This window comes from Ambystoma mexicanum, chromosome 4q (genome assembly GCF_040938575.1).
Source record: "Ambystoma mexicanum isolate Mex_15411 chromosome 4q, UKY_AmexF1_1, whole genome shotgun sequence".
NCBI classification, from domain to species: Eukaryota; Metazoa; Chordata; class Amphibia; order Caudata; family Ambystomatidae; genus Ambystoma; species Ambystoma mexicanum.
This window is the reverse complement of record NC_090928.1, coordinates 526,589,446-526,606,494: the sequence shown is the minus strand read 5'-3', so window position 1 is coordinate 526,606,494 and position 17,049 is coordinate 526,589,446. Positions and strand designations below refer to the sequence as shown.

At 39.6% G+C, this 17,049-nt stretch overlaps 4 non-coding genes across 4 annotated transcripts; all 4 read left to right on the top strand.

Annotated features, from left to right (window-relative positions):
* Nucleotides 1-181: 181 nt before the first annotated feature.
* On the top strand, nucleotides 182-254 carry TRNAK-CUU (transfer RNA lysine (anticodon CUU)). The gene has a single exon. It is a non-coding gene; the product is annotated as a tRNA-Lys (tRNA).
* A 102-nt stretch (nucleotides 255-356) lies between these two features.
* TRNAK-CUU (transfer RNA lysine (anticodon CUU)) lies at nucleotides 357-429 on the top strand. The gene has a single exon. It is a non-coding gene; the product is annotated as a tRNA-Lys (tRNA).
* Nucleotides 430-1,211: 782 nt separating this feature from the next.
* Nucleotides 1,212-1,284, top strand: TRNAK-CUU (transfer RNA lysine (anticodon CUU)). The gene has a single exon. It is a non-coding gene; the product is annotated as a tRNA-Lys (tRNA).
* A 4,317-nt stretch (nucleotides 1,285-5,601) lies between these two features.
* On the top strand, nucleotides 5,602-5,674 carry TRNAK-CUU (transfer RNA lysine (anticodon CUU)). Its single transcript has one exon. It is a non-coding gene; the product is annotated as a tRNA-Lys (tRNA).
* Nucleotides 5,675-17,049: the final 11,375 nt, after the last annotated feature.

Genomic DNA, 17,049 nt, shown 5'->3' with positions numbered 1-17,049 from the left:
AAAGGAGCCTGGCTAGCTCAGTTGGTAGAGCATGAGACTCTTAATCTTAGGGTCGTGGGTTCGAGCCCCACGTTGGGCGAAAACAACTAAAATTGTAGTGCTTTTTGACCAAAAAAATACATCCTATCTGTGGAAAACGGCAGTGCAGGGATAGGGAAGAAAACTATAGGCATCCAAAGGAGCCCGGCTAGCTCAGTCGGTAGAGCGTGAGACTCTTAATCTCAGGGTCGTGGGTTCGAGCCCCACGTTGGGCGAAAACAACTAAAATTGTAGTGCTTTTTGACCAAAAAAATACATCCTATCTGTGGAAAACGGCAGTGCAGGGATAGGGAAGAAAACTATAGGCATCCAAAGGAGCCCGGCTAGCTCAGTCGGTAGAGCGTGAGACTCTTAATCTCAGGGTCGTGGGTTCGAGCCCCACGTTGGGCAAAAACAACTAAAATTGTAGTACTTTTTGACCAAAAAAATACATCCTATCTGTGGAAAACAGCAGTGCAGGGATAGGGAAGAAAACTATAGGCATCCAAAGGAGCCTGGCTAGCTCAGTCGGTAGAGCATGAGACTCTTAATCTCAGGGTCGTGGGTGCGAGCCCCACGTTGGGAGAAAACAAATAAAATTTTAATGATTTTTGACCAAAAAAATAGAAATTGAAAGTCTCTTTACAATATTTGCATTATTTTGATTGTTAACATGCAATATATGAATGCATGTCTGGATGATGTGTAATGGGGCAATACCACACCTTAATGTATTCACTGTAAAAGAAAAAGTATGTATCATCTTACTATAAAATAAAGTGGAGAAAACACAAATAAGACTTTTTTCCACACAGGTTTAATCGGCTATTTCCTGATATTCTTCAATGCGTTCTGATATTGACTGGTAATTGTGTTTGATACTTTCTTAGACTATTTCTGCCTCTGGCTGATGTGTATTTTCTTTCCAAACTCCACCAGAGCCTATGATTACACAGCATCGTATCTGTGGAAAGCGGCAGTGCAGGGATAGGGAAGAAAACTATAGGCATCCAAAGGAGCCTGGCTAGCTCAGTTGGTAGAGCATGAGACTCTTAATCTTAGGGTCGTGGGTTCGAGCCCCACGTTGGGCGAAAACAACTAAAATTGTAGTGCTTTTTGACCAAAAAAATACATCCTATCTGTGGAAAACGGCAGTGCAGGGATAGGGAAGAAAACTATAGGCATCCAAAGGAGCCCGGCTAGCTCAGTCGGTAGAGCGTGAGACTCTTAATCTCAGGGTCGTGGGTTCGAGCCCCACGTTGGGCGAAAACAACTAAAATTGTAGTACTTTTTGACCAAAAAAATACATCCTATCTGTGGAAAACGGCAGTGCAGGGATAGGGAAGAAAACTATAGGCATCCAAAGGAGCCTGGCTAGCTCAGTCGGTAGAGCATGAGACTCTTAATCTCAGGGTCGTGGGTGCGAGCCCCACGTTGGGCGAAAACAAATAAAATTTTAATGATTTTTGACCAAAAAAATTGAAATTGAAAGTCTCTTTACAATATTTGCATTATTTTGATTGTTAACATGCAATATATGAATGCATGTCTGGATGATGTGTAATGGGGCAATACCACACCTTAATGTATTCACTGTAAAAGAAAAAGTATGTATCATCTTATTATAAAATAAAGTGGAGAAAACACAAATAAGACTTTTTTCCACACAGGTTTAATCGGCTATTTCCTGATATTCTTCAATGCGTTCTGATATTGACTGGTAATTGTGTTTGATACTTTCTTAGACTATTTCTGCCTCTGGCTGATGTGTATTTTCTTTCCAAACTCCACCAGAGCCTATGATTACACAGCATCGTATCTGTGGAAAGCGGCAGTGCAGGGATAGGGAAGAAAACTATAGGCAGCCAAAGGAGCCCGGCTAGCTCAGTTGGTAGAGCATGAGACTCTTAATCTTAGGGTCGTGGGTTCGAGCCCCACGTTGGGCGAAAACAACTAAAATTGTAGTGCTTTTTGACCAAAAAAATAGAAATTGAAAGTCTCTTTGCAATATTTTCATTGTTAACATGCAATATATGAATGCATGTCTGGATGATGTGTAATGGGGCAATACCATACCTTAATGTATTCACTGTAAAAGAAAAAGTATGCATCATCTTACTATAAAATAAAGTGGAGAAAACACAAATAAGACTTTTTTCCACACAGGTTTAATCGGCTATTTCCTGATATTCTTCAATGCGTTCTGATATTGACTGGTAATTGTGTTTGATACTTTCTTAGACTATTTCTGCCTCTGGCTGATGTGTATTTTCTTTCCAAACTCCACCAGAGCCTATGATTACACAGCATCCTATCTGTGGAAAGCGGCAGTGCAGGGATAGGGAAGAAAACTATAGGCAGCCAAAGGAGCCCGGCTAGCTCAGCCGGTAGAGCATGAGACTCTTAATCTCAGGGTCGTGGGTTCGAGCCCCACGTTGGGCGAAAACAACTAAAATTGTAGTACTTTTTGACCAAAAAAATACATCCTATCTGTGGGAAACGGCAGTGCAGGGATAGGGAAGAAAACTATAGGCATCCAAAGGAGCCTGGCTAGCTCAGTCGGTAGAGCATGAGACTCTTAATCTCAGGGTCGTGGGTGCGAGCCCCACGTTGGGCGAAAACAAATAAAGTTTTAATGATTTTTGACCAAAAAAATAGAAATTGAAAGTCTCTTTACAATATTTGCATTATTTTGATTGTTAACATGCAATATATGAATGCATGTCTGGATGATGTGTAATGGGGCAATACCACACCTTAATGTATTCACTGTAAAAGAAAAAGTATGTATCATCTTACTATAAAATAAAGTGGAGAAAACACAAATAAGACTTTTTTCCACACAGGTTTAATCGGCTATTTCCTGATATTCTTCAATGCGTTCTGATATTGACTGGTAATTGTGTTTGATACTTTCTTATACTATTTCTGCCTCTGGCTGATGTGTATTTTCTTTTCAAACTCCACCAGAGCCTATGATTACACAGCATCCTATCTGTGGAAAACGGCAGTGCAGGGATAGGGAAGAAAACTATAGGTATCCAAAAGAGCCCGGCTAGCTCAGTCGGTAGAGCATGAGACTCTTAATCTCAGGGTCGTGGGTTCGAGCCCTACGTTGGGTGAAAACAACTAAAATTGTAGTGCTTTTTGACCAAAAAAATACATCCTATCTGTGGAAAGCGGCAGTGCAGGGATAGGGGCGAAAACAACTACAATTTTAGTGCTTTTTGACCAAAAAAATAGAAATTGAAAGTCTCTTTACAATATTTGCAATATTTTGATTGTTAACATGCAATATATGAATGCATGTCTGGATGATGTGTAATGGGGCAATACCACACCTTAATGTATTCACTGTAAAAGAAAAAGTATGTATCATCTTACTATAAAATAAAGTGGAGAAAACACAAATAAGACTTTTTTCCACACAGGTTTAATCGGCTATTTCCTGATATTCTTCAATGCGTTCTGATATTGACTGGTAATTGTGTTTGATACTTTCTTAGACTATTTCTGCCTCTGGCTGATGTGTATTTTCTTTCCAAACTCCACCAGAGCCTATGATTACACAGCATCCTATCTGTGGAAAACGGCAGTGCAGGGATTGGGAAGAAAACTATAGGCATCCAAAGGAGCCCGGCTAGCTCAGTCGGTAGAGCATGAGACTCTTAATCTCAGGGTCGTGGGTTCAAGCCCCACGTTGGGCGAAAACAACTAAAATTGTAGTGCTTTTTGACCAAAAAAATAGAAATTGAAAGTCTCTTTGCAATATTTTCATTGTTAACATGCAATATATGAATGCATGTCTGGATGATGTGTAATGGGGCAATACCATACCTTAATGTATTCACTGTAAAAGAAAAAGTATGCATCATCTTACTATAAAATAAAGTGGAGAAAACACAAATAAGACTTTTTTCCACACAGGTTTAATCGGCTATTTCCTGATATTCTTCAATGCGTTCTGATATTGACTGGTAATTGTGTTTGATACTTTCTTAGACTATTTCTGCCTCTGGCTGATGTGTATTTTCTTTCCAAACTCCACCAGAGCCTATGATTACACAGCATCCTATCTGTGGAAAGCGGCAGTGCAGGGATAGGGAAGAAAACTATAGGCATCCAAAGGAGCCCGGCTAGCTCAGCCGGTAGAGCATGAGACTCTTAATCTCAGGGTCGTGGGTTCGAGCCCCACATTGGGCGAAAACAACTAAAATTGTAGTACTTTTTGACCAAAAAAATACATCCTATCTGTGGAAAACGGCAGTGCAGGGATAGGGAAGAAAACTATAGGCATCCAAAGGAGCCTGGCTAGCTCAGTCGGTAGAGCATGAGACTCTTAATCTCAGGGTCGTGGGTTTGAGCCCCACGTTGGGAGAAAACAACTAAAATTTTAATGCTTTTTGACCAAAAAAATAGAAATTGAAAGTCTCTTTACAATATTTGCATTATTTTGATTGTTAACATGCAATATATGAATGCATGTCTGGATGATGTGTAATGGGGCAATACCACACCTTAATGTATTCACTGTAAAAGAAAAAGTATGTATCATCTTACTATAAAATAAAGTGGAGAAAACACAAATAAGACTTTTTTCCACACAGGTTTAATCGGCTATTTCCTGATATTCTTCAATGCGTTCTGATATTGACTGGTAATTGTGTTTGATACTTTCTTATACTATTTCTGCCTCTGGCTGATGTGTATTTTCTTTCCAAACTCCACCAGAGCCTATGATTACACAGCATCCTATCTGTGGAAAACGGCAGTGCAGGGATAGGGAAGAAAACTATAGGTATCCAAAGGAGCCCGGCTAGCTCAGTCGGTAGAGCATGAGACTCTTAATCTCAGGGTCGTGGGTTCGAGCCCCACGTTGGGTGAAAACAACTAAAATTGTAGTGCTTTTTGACCAAAACAATACATCCTATCTGTGGAAAACGGCAGTGCAGGGATAGGGAAGAAAACTATACGCATCAATATTAGCCTGGCTAGCTCAGTCGGTAGAGCATGAGACTCTTAATCTCAGGGTCGTGGGTTCGAGCCCCACGTTGGGCGAAAACAACTAAAATTGTAGTGCTTTCTGACCAAAAAAATACATCCTCTCTGTGGAAAGCGGCAGTGCAGGGATAGAGAAGAAAACGTTGGGCGAAAACAACTAAAATTTTAGTGCTTTTTGACCAAAAAAATAGAAATTGAAAGTCTCTTTACAATATTTGCAATATTTTCATTGTTAACATGCAATATATGAATGCATGTCTGGATGATGTGTAATGGGGCAATACCACACCTTAATGTATTCACTGTAAAAGAAAAAGTATGTATCATCTTACTATAAAATAAAGTGGAGAAAACACAAATAAGACTTTTTTCCACACAGGTTTAATCGGCTATTTCCTGATATTCTTCAATGCGTTCTGATATTGACTGGTAATTGTGTTTGATACTTTCTTAGACTATTTCTGCCTCTGGCTGATGTGTATTTTCTTTCCAAACTCCACCAGAGCCTATGATTACACAGCATCGTATCTGTGGAAAGCGGCAGTGCAGGGATAGGGAAGAAAACTATAGGCATCCAATGGAGCCCGGCTAGCTCAGTCGGTAGAGCATGAGACTCTTAATCTCAGGGTCGTGGGTTCGAGCCCCACGTTGGGCGAAAACAACTAAAATTGTAGTGCTTTTTGACCAAAAAAATAGAAATTGAAAGTCTCTTTGCAATATTTTCATTGTTAACATGCAATATATGAATGCATGTCTGGATGATGTGTAATGGGGCAATACCATACCTTAATGTATTCACTGTAAAAGAAAAAGTATGCATCATCTTACTATAAAATAAAGTGGAGAAAACACAAATAAGACTTTTTTCCACACAGGTTTAATCGGCTATTTCCTGATATTCTTCAATGCGTTCTGATATTCACTGGTAATTGTGTTTGATACTTTCTTAGACTATTTCTGCCTCTGGCTGATGTGTATTTTCTTTCCAAACTCCACCAGAGCCTATGATTACACAGCATCCTATCTGTGGAAAGCGGCAGTGCAGGGATAGGGAAGAAAACTATAGGCATCCAAAGGAGCCCGGCTAGCTCAGCCGGTAGAGCGTGAGACTCTTAATCTCAGGGTCGTGGGTTCGAGCCCCACGTTGGGCGAAAACAACTAAAATTGTAGTACTTTTTGACCAAAAAAATACATCCTATCTGTGGAAAACGGCAGTGCAGGGATAGGGAAGAAAACTATAGGCATCCAAAGGAGCCCGGCTAGCTCAGTTGGTAGAGCATGAGACTCTTAATCTTAGGGTCATGGGTTCGAGCCCCACGTTGGGCGAAAACAACTAAAATTGTAGTGCTTTTTGACCAAAAAAATAGAAATTGAAAGTCTCTTTGCAATATTTTCATTGTTAACATGCAATATATGAATGCATGTCTGGATGATGTGTAATGGGGCAATACCATACCTTAATGTATTCACTGTAAAAGAAAAAGTATGCATCATCTTACTATAAAATAAAGTGGAGAAAACACAAATAAGACTTTTTTCCACACAGGTTTAATCGGCTATTTCCTGATATTCTTCAATGCGTTCTGATATTGACTGGTAATTGTGTTTGATACTTTCTTAGACTATTTCTGCCTCTGGCTGATGTGTATTTTCTTTCCAAACTCCACCAGAGCCTATGATTACACAGCATCCTATCTGTGGAAAGCGGCAGTGCAGGGATAGGGAAGAAAACTATAGGCATCCAAAGGAGCCCGGCTAGCTCAGCCGGTAGAGCGTGAGACTCTTAATCTCAGGGTCGTGGGTTCGAGCCCCACGTTGGGCGAAAACAACTAAAATTGTAGTACTTTTTGACCAAAAAAATACATCCTATCTGTGGAAAACGGCAGTGCAGGGATAGGGAAGAAAACTATAGGCATCCAAAGGAGCCCGGCTAGCTCAGTTGGTAGAGCATGAGACTCTTAATCTTAGGGTCATGGGTTCGAGCCCCACGTTGGGCGAAAACAACTAAAATTGTAGTGCTTTTTGACCAAAAAAATAGAAATTGAAAGTCTCTTTGCAATATTTTCATTGTTAACATGCAATATATGAATGCATGTCTGGATGATGTGTAATGGGGCAATACCATACCTTAATGTATTCACTGTAAAAGAAAAAGTATGCATCATCTTACTATAAAATAAAGTGGAGAAAACACAAATAAGACTTTTTTCCACACAGGTTTAATCGGCTATTTCCTGATATTCTTCAATGCGTTCTGATATTGACTGGTAATTGTGTTTGATACTTTCTTAGACTATTTCTGCCTCTGGCTGATGTGTATTTTCTTTCCAAACTCCACCAGAGCCTATGATTACACAGCATCCTATCTGTGGAAAGCGGCAGTGCAGGGATAGGGAAGAAAACTATAGGCATCCAAAGGAGCCCGGCTAGCTCAGCCGGTAGAGCATGAGACTCTTAATCTCAGGGTTGTGGGTTCGAGCCCCACGTTGGGCAAAAACAACTAAAATTGTAGTACTTTTTGACCAAAAAAATACATCCTATCTGTGGAAAACGGCAGTGCAGGGATAGGGAAGAAAACTATAGGCATCCAAAGGAGCCTGGCTAGCTCAGTCGGTAGAGCATGAGACTCTTAATCTCAGGGTCGTGGGTGCGAGCCCCACGTTGGGCGAAAACAAATAAAATTTTAATGATTTTTGACCAAAAAAATAGAAATTGAAAGTCTCTTTACAATATTTGCATTATTTTGATTGTTAACATGCAATATATGAATGCATGTCTGGATGATGTGTAATGGGGCAATACCACACCTTAATGTATTCACTGTAAAAGAAAAAGTATGTATCATCTTACTATAAAATAAAGTGGAGAAAACACAAATAAGACTTTTTTCCACACAGGTTTAATCGGCTATTTCCTGATATTCTTCAATGCGTTCTGATATTGACTGGTAATTGTGTTTGATACTTTCTTATACTATTTCTGCCTCTGGCTGATGTGTATTTTCTTTTCAAACTCCACCAGAGCCTATGATTACACAGCATCCTATCTGTGGAAAACGGCAGTGCAGGGATAGGGAAGAAAACTATAGGTATCCAAAGGAGCCCGGCTAGCTCAGTCGGTAGAGCATGAGACTCTTAATCTCAGGGTCGTGGGTTCGAGCCCCACGTTGGGTGAAAACAACTAAAATTGTAGTGCTTTTTGACCAAAAAAATACATCCTATCTGTGGAAAGCGGCAGTGCAGGGATAGGGGCGAAAACAACTACAATTTTAGTGCTTTTTGACCAAAAAAATAGAAATTGAAAGTCTCTTTACAATATTTGCAATATTTTGATTGTTAACATGCAATATATGAATGCATGTCTGGATGATGTGTAATGGGGCAATACCACACCTTAATGTATTCACTGTAAAAGAAAAAGTATGTATCATCTTACTATAAAATAAAGTGGAGAAAACACAAATAAGACTTTTTTCCACACAGGTTTAATCGGCTATTTCCTGATATTCTTCAATGCGTTCTGATATTGACTGGTAATTGTGTTTGATACTTTCTTAGACTATTTCTGCCTCTGGCTGATGTGTATTTTCTTTCCAAACTCCACCAGAGCCTATGATTACACAGCATCCTATCTGTGGAAAACGGCAGTGCAGGGATTGGGAAGAAAACTATAGGCATCCAGAGGAGCCCGGCTAGCTCAGTCGGTAGAGCATGATACTCTTAATCTCAGGGTCGTGGGTTCGAACCCCACGTTGGGCGAAAACAACTAGAATTGTAGTGCTTTTTGACCAAACAAATACATCCTATCTGTGGAAAGCGGCAGTGCAGGGATAGGGAAGAAAACGTTGGGCGAAAACAACTAAAATTTTAGTGCTTTTTGACCAAAAAAATAGAAATTGAAAGTCTCTTTACAATATTTGCAATATTTTGATTGTTAACATGCAATATATGAATGCATGTCTGGATGATGTGTAATGGGGCAATACCATACCTTAATGTATTCACTGTAAAAGAAAAAGTATGCATCATCTTACTATAAAATAAAGTGGAGAAAACACAAATAAGACTTTTTTCCACACAGGTTTAATCGGCTATTTCCTGATATTCTTCAATGCATTCTGATATTGACTGGTAATTGTGTTTGATACTTTCTTAGACTATTTCTGCCTCTGGCTGATGTGTATTTTCTTTCCAAACTCCACCAGAGCCTATGATTACACAGCATCCTATCTGTGGAAAGCGGCAGTGCAGGGATAGGGAAGAAAACTATAGGCATCCAAAGGAGCCCGGCTAGCTCAGTCGGTAGAGCATGAGACTCTTAATCTCAGGGTCGTGGGTTCGAGCCCCACGTTGGGTGAAAACAACTAAAATTGTAGTGCTTTTTGACCAAAAAAATACATCCTATCTGTGGAAAACGGCAGTGCAGGGATAGGGAAGAAAACTATAGGCATCCAAAGGAGCCCGGCTAGCTCAGTCGGTATAGCATGAGACTCTTAATCTCAGGGTCGTGGGTTCAAGCCCCACGTTGGGCGAAAACAACTAAAATTGTAGTGCTTTTTGACCAAACAAATACATCCTATCTGTGGAAAACGGCAGTGCAGGGATAGGGAAGAAAACTATGGGCATCCAAAGGAGCCCGGCTTGCTCAGTCGGTAGCGCATGAGACTCTTAATCTCAGGGTCGTGGGTTCGAGCCCCACGTTGGGCGAAAACAACTAAAATTTTAGTGCTTTTTGACCAAAAAAATAGAAATTGAAAGTCTCTTTACAATATTTGCAATATTTTGATTGTTAACATGCAATATATGAATGCATGTCTGGATGATGTGTAATGGGGCAATACCACACCTTAATGTATTCACTGTAAAAGAAAAAGTATGTATCATCTTACTATAAAATAAAGTGGAGAAAACACAAATAAGACTTTTTTCCACACAGGTTTAATCAGCAATTTCCTGATATTCTTCAATGCGTTCTGATATTGACTGGTAATTGTGTTTGATACTTTCTTAGACTATTTCTGCCTCTGGCTGATGTGTATTTTCTTTCCAAACTCCACCAGAGCCTATGATTACACAGCATCCTATCTGTGGAAAGCGGCAGTGCAGGGATAGGGAAGAAAACTATAGGCATCCAAAGGAGCCATCTAGCTCAGCCGGTAGAGCATGAGACTCTTAATCTCAGGGTCGTGGGTTCGAGCCCCACGTTGGGCGAAAACAACTAAAATTGTAGTACTTTTTGACCAAAAAAATACATCCTATCTGTGGAAAACGGCAGTGCAGGGATAGGGAAGAAAACTATAGGCATCCAAAGGAGCCTGGCTAGCTCAGTCGGTAGAGCATGAGACTCTTAATCTCAGGGTCGTGGGTGCGAGCCCCACGTTGGGCGAAAACAAATAAAATTTTAATGATTTTTGACCAAAAAAATAGAAATTGAAAGTCTCTTTACAATATTTGCATTATTTTGATTGTTAACATGCAATATATGAATGCATGTCTGGATGATGTGTAATGGGGCAATACCACACCTTAATGTATTCACTGTAAAAGAAAAAGTATGTATCATCTTACTATAAAATAAAGTGGAGAAAACACAAATAAGACTTTTTTCCACACAGGTTTAATCGGCTATTTCCTGATATTCTTCAATGCGTTCTGATATTGACTGGTAATTGTGTTTGATACTTTCTTATACTATTTCTGCCTCTGGCTGATGTGTATTTTCTTTTCAAACTCCACCAGAGCCTATGATTACACAGCATCCTATCTGTGGAAAACGGCAGTGCAGGGATAGGGAAGAAAACTATAGGTATCCAAAGGAGCCCGGCTAGCTCAGTCGGTAGAGCATGAGACTCTTAATCTCAGGGTCGTGGGTTCGAGCCCCACGTTGGGTGAAAACAACTAAAATTGTAGTGCTTTTTGACCAAAAAAATACATCCTATCTGTGGAAAGCGGCAGTGCAGGGATAGGGGCGAAAACAACTACAATTTTAGTGCTTTTTGACCAAAAAAATAGAAATTGAAAGTCTCTTTACAATATTTGCAATATTTTGATTGTTAACATGCAATATATGAATGCATGTCTGGATGATGTGTAATGGGGCAATACCACACCTTAATGTATTCACTGTAAAAGAAAAAGTATGTATCATCTTACTATAAAATAAAGTGGAGAAAACACAAATAAGACTTTTTTCCACACAGGTTTAATCGGCTATTTCCTGATATTCTTCAATGCGTTCTGATATTGACTGGTAATTGTGTTTGATACTTTCTTAGACTATTTCTGCCTCTGGCTGATGTGTATTTTCTTTCCAAACTCCACCAGAGCCTATGATTACACAGCATCCTATCTGTGGAAAACGGCAGTGCAGGGATTGGGAAGAAAACTATAGGCATCCAAAGGAGCCCGGCTAGCTCAGTCGGTAGAGCATGAGACTCTTAATCTCAGGGTCGTGGGTTCAAGCCCCACGTTGGGCGAAAACAACTAAAATTGTAGTGCTTTTTGACCAAAAAAATAGAAATTGAAAGTCTCTTTGCAATATTTTCATTGTTAACATGCAATATATGAATGCATGTCTGGATGATGTGTAATGGGGCAATACCATACCTTAATGTATTCACTGTAAAAGAAAAAGTATGCATCATCTTACTATAAAATAAAGTGGAGAAAACACAAATAAGACTTTTTTCCACACAGGTTTAATCGGCTATTTCCTGATATTCTTCAATGCATTCTGATATTGACTGGTAATTGTGTTTGATACTTTCTTAGACTATTTCTGCCTCTGGCTGATGTGTATTTTCTTTCCAAACTCCACCAGAGCCTATGATTACACAGCATCCTATCTGTGGAAAGCGGCAGTGCAGGGATAGGGAAGAAAACTATAGGCATCCAAAGGAGCCCGGCTAGCTCAGTCGGTAGAGCATGATACTCTTAATCTCAGGGTCGTGGGTTCGAACCCCACGTTGGGCGAAAACAACTAGAATTGTAGTGCTTTTTGACCAAACAAATACATCCTATCTGTGGAAAGCGGCAGTGCAGGGATAGGGAAGAAAACGTTGGGCGAAAACAACTAAAATTTTAGTGCTTTTTGACCAAAAAAATAGAAATTGAAAGTCTCTTTACAATATTTGCAATATTTTGATTGTTAACATGCAATATATGAATGCATGTCTGGATGATGTGTAATGGGGCAATACCACACCTTAATGTATTCACTGTAAAAGAAAAAGTATGTATCATCTTACTATAAAATAAAGTGGAGAAAACACAAATAAGACTTTTTTCCACACAGGTTTAATCGGCTATTTCCTGATATTCTTCAATGCGTTCTGATATTGACTGGTAATTGTGTTTGATACTTTCTTAGACTATTTCTGCCTCTGGCTGATGTGTATTTTCTTTCCAAACTCCACCAGAGCCTATGATTACACAGCATCCTATCTGTGGAAAACGGCAGTGCAGGGATAGGGAAGAAAACTATAGGCATCCAAAGGAGCCCGGCTAGCTCAGTCGGTAGAGCATGAGACTCTTAATCTCAGGGTCGTGGGTTCGAGCCCCACGTTGGGTGAAAACAACTAAAATTGTAGTGCTTTTTGACCAAAAAAATACATCCTATCTGTGGAAAACGGCAGTGCAGGGATAGGGAAGAAAACTATAGGGATCCAAAGGAGCCCGGCTAGCTCAGTCGGTATAGCATGAGACTCTTAATCTCAGGGTCGTGGGTTCAAGCCCCACGTTGGGCGAAAACAACTAAAATTGTAGTGCTTTTTGACCAAACAAATACATCCTATCTGTGGAAAACGGCAGTGCAGGGATAGGGAAGAAAACTATGGGCATCCAAAGGAGCCCGGCTTGCTCAGTCGGTAGCGCATGAGACTCTTAATCTCAGGGTCGTGGGTTCGAGCCCCACGTTGGGCGAAAACAACTAAAATTTTAGTGCTTTTTGACCAAAAAAATAGAAATTGAAAGTCTCTTTACAATATTTGCAATATTTTGATTGTTAACATGCAATATATGAATGCATGTCTGGATGATGTGTAATGGGGCAATACCACACCTTAATGTATTCACTGTAAAAGAAAAAGTATGTATCATCTTACTATAAAATAAAGTGGAGAAAACACAAATAAGACTTTTTTCCACACAGGTTTAATCAGCAATTTCCTGATATTCTTCAATGCGTTCTGATATTGACTGGTAATTGTGTTTGATACTTTCTTAGACTATTTCTGCCTCTGGCTGATGTGTATTTTCTTTCCAAACTCCACCAGAGCCTATGATTACACAGCATCCTATCTGTGGAAAGCGGCAGTGCAGGGATAGGGAAGAAAACTATAGGCATCCAAAGGAGCCATCTAGCTCAGCCGGTAGAGCATGAGACTCTTAATCTCAGGGTCGTGGGTTCGAGCCCCACGTTGGGCGAAAACAACTAAAATTGTAGTACTTTTTGACCAAAAAAATACATCCTATCTGTGGAAAACGGCAGTGCAGGGATAGGGAAGAAAACTATAGGCATCCAAAGGAGCCTGGCTAGCTCAGTCGGTAGAGCATGAGACTCTTAATCTCAGGGTCGTGGGTGCGAGCCCCACGTTGGGCGAAAACAAATAAAATTTTAATGATTTTTGACCAAAAAAATAGAAATTGAAAGTCTCTTTACAATATTTGCATTATTTTGATTGTTAACATGCAATATATGAATGCATGTCTGGATGATGTGTAATGGGGCAATACCACACCTTAATGTATTCACTGTAAAAGAAAAAGTATGTATCATCTTACTATAAAATAAAGTGGAGAAAACACAAATAAGACTTTTTTCCACACAGGTTTAATCGGCTATTTCCTGATATTCTTCAATGCGTTCTGATATTGACTGGTAATTGTGTTTGATACTTTCTTATACTATTTCTGCCTCTGGCTGATGTGTATTTTCTTTTCAAACTCCACCAGAGCCTATGATTACACAGCATCCTATCTGTGGAAAACGGCAGTGCAGGGATAGGGAAGAAAACTATAGGTATCCAAAGGAGCCCGGCTAGCTCAGTCGGTAGAGCATGAGACTCTTAATCTCAGGGTCGTGGGTTCGAGCCCCACGTTGGGTGAAAACAACTAAAATTGTAGTGCTTTTTGACCAAAAAAATACATCCTATCTGTGGAAAGCGGCAGTGCAGGGATAGGGGCGAAAACAACTACAATTTTAGTGCTTTTTGACCAAAAAAATAGAAATTGAAAGTCTCTTTACAATATTTGCAATATTTTGATTGTTAACATGCAATATATGAATGCATGTCTGGATGATGTGTAATGGGGCAATACCACACCTTAATGTATTCACTGTAAAAGAAAAAGTATGTATCATCTTACTATAAAATAAAGTGGAGAAAACACAAATAAGACTTTTTTCCACACAGGTTTAATCGGCTATTTCCTGATATTCTTCAATGCGTTCTGATATTGACTGGTAATTGTGTTTGATACTTTCTTAGACTATTTCTGCCTCTGGCTGATGTGTATTTTCTTTCCAAACTCCACCAGAGCCTATGATTACACAGCATCCTATCTGTGGAAAACGGCAGTGCAGGGATTGGGAAGAAAACTATAGGCATCCAAAGGAGCCCGGCTAGCTCAGTCGGTAGAGCATGAGACTCTTAATCTCAGGGTCGTGGGTTCAAGCCCCACGTTGGGCGAAAACAACTAAAATTGTAGTGCTTTTTGACCAAAAAAATAGAAATTGAAAGTCTCTTTGCAATATTTTCATTGTTAACATGCAATATATGAATGCATGTCTGGATGATGTGTAATGGGGCAATACCATACCTTAATGTATTCACTGTAAAAGAAAAAGTATGCATCATCTTACTATAAAATAAAGTGGAGAAAACACAAATAAGACTTTTTTCCACACAGGTTTAATCGGCTATTTCCTGATATTCTTCAATGCATTCTGATATTGACTGGTAATTGTGTTTGATACTTTCTTAGACTATTTCTGCCTCTGGCTGATGTGTATTTTCTTTCCAAACTCCACCAGAGCCTATGATTACACAGCATCCTATCTGTGGAAAGCGGCAGTGCAGGGATAGGGAAGAAAACTATAGGCATCCAAAGGAGCCCGGCTAGCTCAGCCGGTAGAGCATGAGACTCTTAATCTCAGGGTCGTGGGTTCGAGCCCCACATTGGGCGAAAACAACTAAAATTGTAGCACTTTTTGACCAAAAAAATACATCCTATCTGTGGAAAACGGCAGTGCAGGGATAGGGAAGAAAACTATAGGCATCCAAAGGAGCCTGGCTAGCTCAGTCGGTAGAGCATGAGACTCTTAATCTCAGGGTCGTGGGTTCGAGCCCCACGTTGGGAGAAAACGACTAAAATTTTAATGCTTTTTGACCAAAAAAATAGAAATTGAAAGTCTCTTTACAATATTTGCATTATTTTGATTGTTAACATGCAATATATGAATGCATGTCTGGATGATGTGTAATGGGGCAATACCACACCTTAATGTATTCACTGTAAAAGAAAAAGTATGTATCATCTTACTATAAAATAAAGTGGAGAAAACACAAATAAGACTTTTTTCCACACAGGTTTAATCGGCTATTTCCTGATATTCTTCAATGCGTTCTGATATTGACTGGTAATTGTGTTTGATACTTTCTTATACTATTTCTGCCTCTGGCTGATGTGTATTTTCTTTCCAAACTCCACCAGAGCCTATGATTACACAGCATCCTATCTGTGGAAAACGGCAGTGCAGGGATAGGGAAGAAAACTATAGGTATCCAAAGGAGCCCGGCTAGCTCAGTCGGTAGAGCATGAGACTCTTAATCTCAGGGTCGTGGGTTCGAGCCCCATGTTGGGTGAAAACAACTAAAATTGTAGTGCTTTTTGACCAAAAAAATACATCCTATCTGTGGAAAACGGCAGTGCAGGGATAGGGAAGAAAACTATACGCATCAATATTAGCCCGGCTAGCTCAGTCGGTAGAGCATGAGACTCTTAATCTCAGGGTTGTGGGTTCGAGCCCCACGTTGGGCGAAAACAACTAAAATTGTAGTGCTTTTTGACCAAAAAAATACATCCTCTCTGTGGAAAGCGGCAGTGCAGGGATAGAGAAGAAAACGTTGGGCAAAAACAACTAAAATTTTAGTGCTTTTTGACCAAAAAAATAGAAATTGAAAGTCTCTTTACAATATTTGCAATATTTTGATTGTTAACATGCAATATATGAATGCATGTCTGGATGATGTGTAATGGGGCAATACCACACCTTAATGTATTCACTGTAAAAGAAAAAGTATGTATCATCTTACTATAAAATAAAGTGGAGAAATCACAAATAAGACTTTTTTCCACACAGGTTTAATCGGCTATTTCCTGATATTCTTCAATGCGTTCTGATATTGACTGGTAATTGTGTTTGATACTTTCTTAGACTATTTCTGCCTCTGGCTGATGTGTATTTTCTTTCCAAACTCCACCAGAGCCTATGATTACACAGCATCCTATCTGTGGAAAACGGCAGTGCAGGGATAGGGAAGAAAACTATAGACATCTAAAGGAGCCCGGCTAGCTCAGTCGGTAGAGCATGAGACTCTTAATCTCAGGGTCGTGGGTTTGAGCCCCACGTTGGGCGAAAACAACTAAAATTTTAGTGCTTTTTGACCAAAAAAATACATCCTATCTGTGGAAAACGGCAGTGCAGGGATAGGGAAGAAAACTATAGGCATCCAAAGGAGCCCGGCTAGCTCAGTCGGTAGAGCATGAGACTCTTAATCTCAGGGTCATGGATTCGAGCCCCACGTTGGGCGAAAACAACTAAAATTTTAGTGCTTTTTGACCAAAAAAATAGAAATTGAAAGTCTCTTTACAATATTTGCAATATTTTCATTGTTAAAATGCAATATATGAATGCATGTCTGGATGATGTGTAATGGGGCAATACCACACCTTAATGTATTCACTGTAAAAGAAAAAGTATGTATCATCTTACTATAAAATAAAGTGGAGAAATCACAAATAAGACTTT